The sequence below is a fragment of the Cynocephalus volans genome, chromosome 11 (assembly GCF_027409185.1).
Source record: "Cynocephalus volans isolate mCynVol1 chromosome 11, mCynVol1.pri, whole genome shotgun sequence".
NCBI classification, from domain to species: domain Eukaryota; kingdom Metazoa; phylum Chordata; class Mammalia; order Dermoptera; family Cynocephalidae; genus Cynocephalus; species Cynocephalus volans.
Genome location: NC_084470.1, coordinates 121616115 through 121622310, shown reverse-complemented (window position 1 = coordinate 121622310; position 6196 = coordinate 121616115). Strand labels below are relative to the sequence as shown.

Below are 6196 nucleotides of genomic sequence, written 5' to 3'. Positions count from 1 at the left end.
GACTGACAAGGAATTTCAAGTGATAATTCTAAGGAAACTGAATGAGATACAAGAAAACTCAGCTAGACATCATGATGAAACGAGGAAAAGTATACAGGACCTGAAAGAGGAAATGTACAAGGAAATCAACGCCCTGAAAAAAAATGTAGCAGAACTTGCCGAACTGAAGAATTTATTCAGTGAAATAAAAAACACAATGGAGAGTTTAACCAGCAGGCTTGCGGAAGTTGAAGAGAGAACCTCTGAACTTGAAGATGGGCTGTTTGAAATAACACAGGCAGACAAAAAAAAAATAAGAAGAAGAAAAGAAAAAAGAATCAAAGGCATAAAAGAAAATCTGAGAGAGATATCAGACAACCTTAAGCACTCAAATATCCGAGTCATGGGTATTCCAGAAGGGGAGGAAAATGGAGATTCCATTGAAAACATATTCAACAAAATAGTGGCAGAAAACTTCCCAGGTATAGGAAAAATCACAGATCTTCAGATCCAGGAAGCTCAATGATCTCCAAACGTATTCAACCCAAAAAGGTCTTCTCCAAGACATGTTGTAGTCAAATTGGCAAAACTCAAGGACGAAGAGAGAATCTTAAAAGATGCAAGAGAGTAGCGACAAATCACCTATAAGGGAGCCCCAATCAGGCTAACATCAGACTTTTCATCACAAACCCTAAAAGCCAGAAAGGAATGGGATGATATATTCAAAATACTAAAAGACAGAAGATTGTCAGGCAAGAATACTCTACCCTGCAAGGCTATCCTTCTGAAATGAAGGGCAAATAGTATATTTCTCAGACAAACAAAAACTACGGAAGTTCACCACTACACGACCACCCTTACAAGAAATTTTCAAGGGAGTACTGGGTTTGGTTCCTGAATAACTACCACTGCCATAAAAACCCAAGAAAAATCAAAACCCACTAGTATAATAAAAATGGCATTCATGAAGAGAAAACAAACAAACAAAAAGGCTATCTACAACCCAAGGAACCAACAAATACAGAAAACAAACAATAAAGCAGAAAGCAAGGAACAAAAGACACCCAAACAATAATCAATAAAATGCTAGGAATAAATCAACACTTTTCAATAACAACTCTTAATGTAAAAGGCTTAAATTCCCCAATCATAAGACACAGACTGGCTTACTGGATTAAAAAGGAGGACCCAACTATATGCTGCCTTCAGGAGACTCACCTCACCCATAAAGACTCACATAGACTAAGAGTGAAAGGATGGAAAAAGATTTACCATGCAAACAGAAAAGAAAAACGAGCTGGAGTAGCTATTCTTATATCTGATAAAATAAACTTTAAACTAAAAACCATAAAAAGAGACAATGAGGGACACTACATAATGATAAAAGGATTGATCCATCAAGAAGACATAACAATCATAAATATATATGCACCCAATGTTGGAGCAGCCAGAGTTATAAAACAAACTCTATTAGACCTAAAGAAGGAAATAGACACTAATACCATAATAGCAGGGGACCTGAACACCCCACTGTCAATATTGGACAGATCATCTAGGCAAAGAATCAGCAGAGAAACACAAGATTTAGTGTTGTATGAAAGGAGAGAAGGTTAGCACTCCCCTTGACAAGGATGGAAGAAACACAAGATTTAAACAATACTCTAGACCAATTGGAATTGGCAGATATCTACAGAACATTCCATCCAACAACCTCAGAATATTTATTCTTCTCATCAGCACATGGATCATTCTCCAAGATAGATCACATAGTAGGTCACAAATCAAGTCTCAACAAATTCAAAAAAATTGGAAATATCCCATGTATTTTCTCAGACCACAATGGATTAAAATTAGAAATCAATAACAAACAAAATTCTGGAAACTATACAAACACATGGAAATTAAACAGCATTCTACATAATGACATATGGGTCCAAGAAGAAATCAAGCAGGAAATCAAAAAATTTATTGAAACTAATGAAAACAATGATACATCATACCAAAACCTGTGGGATACTGCAAAAGCAATACTAAAGGGGAAACTTATTGCATTAAATGCTCACTTCAGAAGAATGGAAAGATGGCTAGTTAACAACCTAACACTTCACCTTAAAGAACTAGAAAAACAAGAACAATCCAAACCTAAAGTTAGCAGACAGAAAGAAATCATTAAGATCAGAGCAGAACTTAATGAAAATGAAACCCAAAAAACAATACAAAAGATCAATGAATCAAAAAGTTGGTTTTTTGACAAGATAAATAAAATTGACAAACCATTAGCATGGCTAACAAAAAAAAAGGAGAGAGAAGATTCAAATAACAAAAATTAGAAATGAAAAAGGCGATATTACAACTGATTCATCTGAAATACAAGGAATCATTCGAGACTACTATAAACAACTATACACCAACAAATTTGAAAATCTGGAGGAAATGGATAAATTTCTGGACACACACAAGCTCCCAAAACTGAACCATGAAGACGTAGAAAATCTGAACAGACCAATAACAATAAAGGAGATTGAAGCTGTTATCAGAAGGCTCCCAACAAAGAAAAGCCCAGGACCAGATGGATTCACAGCAGAATTTTACCAAACATTCAACGAGCAATTGACACCGATTCTTTACAAAGTATTCCAAAAGACTGAAACAGACGCAAATCTCCCAAACTCATTCTATGAAGCAAACATCATCCTGATACCAAAACCAGGTAAAGATATAACCAAAAAAGAAAACTACAGGCCGATATCCTTGATGAATATAGATGCAAAAATCCTCACTAAAATACTAGCAAACAGAACAGAGCAACACATACGTAAAATTATTCACCACAATCAAGTGGGATTCATCCCAGGGATGCAAGGTTGGTTCAACATACGCAAATCAATAAATGTGATACACCATATTAATAAACTCAAACACAAGGACCATATGATCATCTCTATAGATGCTGAAAAATCATTTGATAAAATTCAGCATTCATTCATGACAAAGACCCTCTATAAGTTAGGTATAGATGGAAAGTATCTCAACATAATTAAAGACATATATGACAAACCCACTGCTAATATCATCCTGAATGGGGAAAAGCTGAAAGCTTTTCCTTTAAGAACAGGAACTAGACAAGGATGACCAATCTCACCACTCCTATTCAACATAGTGTTGGAAGTACTAGCCAGAGCAATCAGAGAAGAGAAGGAAATAAAGGGCATCCAGATTGGAAAAGATGAAGTCAAACTGTCTCCGTTTGCAGATGACATGATCCTATATATTGAACAGCCTAAAGCCTCTACAAAAAAACTCTTGGAGTTGATAAATGATTTCAGTACAGTAGCAGGATACAAAATCAACACACAAAAATCAGTAGCATTTCTATCCTCCAATAGTGAACATGCAGAAAGAGAAATCAAGAAAGCCTGCCCATTTAAAATAGCCACCAAAAAAATAAAATACTTAGGAATTGAGTTAACCAAGGATGTGAAAAAAATCTCTTTAATGAGAACTACAAACCACTGCTGAGAGAAATTAGAGAGGATACAAGAAGATGGAAAAATATCCCATGCTCTTGGATTGGAAGAATCAACATAGTGAAAATGTCCATATACAAATTCAATGCAATCCCCATCAAAATTCCAAAGACATTTTTCTCAGAAATGGAAAGAACTATCCAGACATTTATATGGAATAACAAAAGACCTCGCATAGTCAAAGCAACGCTGAGCAAAAAAAATAAAGCTGGAGGCATAACACTACCTGACTTTAAACAATACTACAAAGCTATAATAACCAAAACAGTATGGTACTGGCATAAAAACAGACACACTGATCAATGGAATAGAATAGAGAATCCAGAAATCAACCCACACACCTACAGCCATCTGATCTTTGACAAAGGCACCAAGCCTATTCACTGGCAAAGAGACTGCCTCTTCAGCAAATGGTGCTGGAAGAACTGGATATAAATATGCAGGAGAATGAAACTAGACCCATACCTTTCACCATACACTAAAGTCAACTCAAAATGGATTAAAGAATTAAGTATACACCCTGAAACAATAAAACTTCTTAAAGAAAACATAGAAGAAACACTTCAGGAAGTAGGACTGGACACGACTTCATGAATATGACCCCAAAAGCACGGGCAACCAAAGGAAAAATAAACAAATGGGATTATATCAAACTAAAGAGCTTCTGTACAGCAAAAGAAACAATTAACAGAGTTAAAAGACAACCAACAGAGTGGGAGAAAATATTTGCAAAATATACATCTGACAAAGGATTAATATCCAGAATATATAAGGAACTCAAACAACTTTACAGAAAAAAACAAGCAACCCAATTAAGAAATGGGCAAAAGAGCTAAGTAGGCATTTCTCTAAGGAAGATATACAAATGGCCAACAGACATATGAAAAAATGCTCAACATCACTCAGCATCCGGGAAATGCAAATCAAAACCACACTGAGATACCATCTAACCCCAGTTAGGATGGCTAAAATCCAAAAGACTCTAAACCATAAATGCTGGCGAGGTTGCGGAGAAAAAGGAACTCTCATACATTGTTGGTGGGACTGCAAAATGGTGCAGCCTCTATGGAAAATGGTATGGAGGTTCCTCAAACAATTGCAGATAGATCTACCATACGACCCAGCTATCCCACTGCTGGGAATATACCCAGAGGAATGGAAATCATTATGTCGAAGGTATACCTGTTCCCCAATGTTCATCACAGCACTCTTTACAATAGCCAAGAGTTGGAACCAGCCCAAATGTCCATCATCGGATGAGTGGATATGGAAAATGTGGTATATTTACACAATGGAATACTACTCAGCTATAAAAAAGAATGAAATACTGCCATTTGCAACAACATGGATGGACCTTGAGAGAATTATATTAAGTGAAACAAGTCAGGCACAGAAAGAGAAATATCACATGTTCTCACTTATTGGTGGGAGCTAAAAATAAATAAATAAATTCACACACACACACACACACACACACACACACACAAAAAAAAAAAAAAAAAAAACCGGGGGGGGGGGGAGAAGACATAACAATTGCAATTCCTTGAAGTTGATACGACAAGCAAACAGAAAGGACATTGTTGGGTGGGAGGGGGGAGAGGGAAGAGGGAGGGAGGTTTCAGTAATGGGCCACAATAATCAACCACATTGTATATCAACAAAGTAAAATTTTTTTTTAAAAAAGGAAGTCTATTAAGAGACTTTCTATTGTTTCTACCTCACAGAGTTGTTGAGACAATGAGATAATCCACGTATCATCTCATCTCAATAGTCAGTCTTGGGACTACTGACATTCTGGGCTGGATAATTCTCGTTGTGGGAGGCTGTTGTGCTTTGTAGGATGCTTAGCAGCAACCCTGCTCTCTGCTCACTAGTTGCCAATCACAGCCCCCTAGTTGTGACACCAAAAATATCCCCATATATGGCCAAATATTTCCTGGGGAGTAAAATCATCCATGGTGTGACACACTGCTTTTTATGGTGCCAGGCACTTGCTGGTAGCTTATATTTTGGTTCCCTTCTATTCTGCATCTCCTACCTCCATACCTTCCACCCAGGATTCCTCCGCCTTGGCAATTCAACCAGGAGTTCATAAGAACAACAGCCTTTTGGACTCAAAAGTGGGAAAGGAAAATTAATAATATATTGAACTCGTGGCATTTTACCAGTTTTCTAATTGCTCATACAGGGATGCTAGAAAATGAAGACTGCCTTCTGAGAGTTAAAATGGTAAAACTCATACACGGTAAATGTGGGAATAAACTGATATATTTTCTGGAAAGTGTGACTGAAGAATTGGGAAATGCCTTAGACTCCAATCAGAGTAAATTGGGTGTAATTTCAGAAAGAGAATTGTAATTTGTTGACTGTAAACTTAATCGATAGTATCCTGTTCAAAGAAAGAAATAGGGAATGACCTAGTTTTTTTTTTTTTGCTTCTTTGATCTTATAAACTGCTAAAGGAGACATCTTTGTACCTGTACATTACCTATGATTGTACATTTGTGAGTTTTTCTATAGGATTAATTACTAGAAAGTGAATTAAAATATAATAGGTACTATACATTGCCTTCCAAAAACTTGGTACCAATTTATATTTCCACTCCCATCAAAAATATACATGTACGCCCATTTCCCAAAAGCCTTGATGATATTTTATTTTGCATTTTCACTTGAGCCAAAGTGATGGT

At 36.4% G+C, this 6196-nt stretch overlaps 1 pseudogene; it reads left to right on the top strand.

The window, feature by feature from the left end:
• The first annotated feature begins 1566 nt into the window (after window positions 1-1566).
• LOC134391445 (U6atac minor spliceosomal RNA) lies at window positions 1567-1705 on the top strand (annotated as a pseudogene).
• The last annotated feature ends 4491 nt before the right edge of the window (window positions 1706-6196 follow it).